Consider the following 297-nt stretch of genomic DNA (forward strand, 5'->3'; position numbering starts at 1 on the left):
ATCTTAACCCTTTTCCTTTTTTTTTAAATTATTTTTACAAACGTGGGGAGAGTCCTCTAATACGAGATTCTCGTCCACTCTGCTATGTCCTTTACCAAATGTCCTCACGTGAGATTACGAGAGGAGCAGTAGGATGTGTTGTAGCAGAATAAAAAATACACGTGGTTTCTTCCATCATGCGGGGTCACCGCGGTTAGGACTGTTGCACGAAATGAATAATTAAACCGCTATATCTACGCGCCAACATGTTTTTTTATTTTTTTTTTTTTTTTTAAAGTTAAACGGGTTGCGACCTTC

The sequence above is a fragment of the Plasmodium fragile genome (assembly GCF_000956335.1).
Source record: "Plasmodium fragile strain nilgiri unplaced genomic scaffold supercont1.48, whole genome shotgun sequence".
Lineage (NCBI taxonomy): Eukaryota > Apicomplexa > Aconoidasida > Haemosporida > Plasmodiidae > Plasmodium > Plasmodium fragile.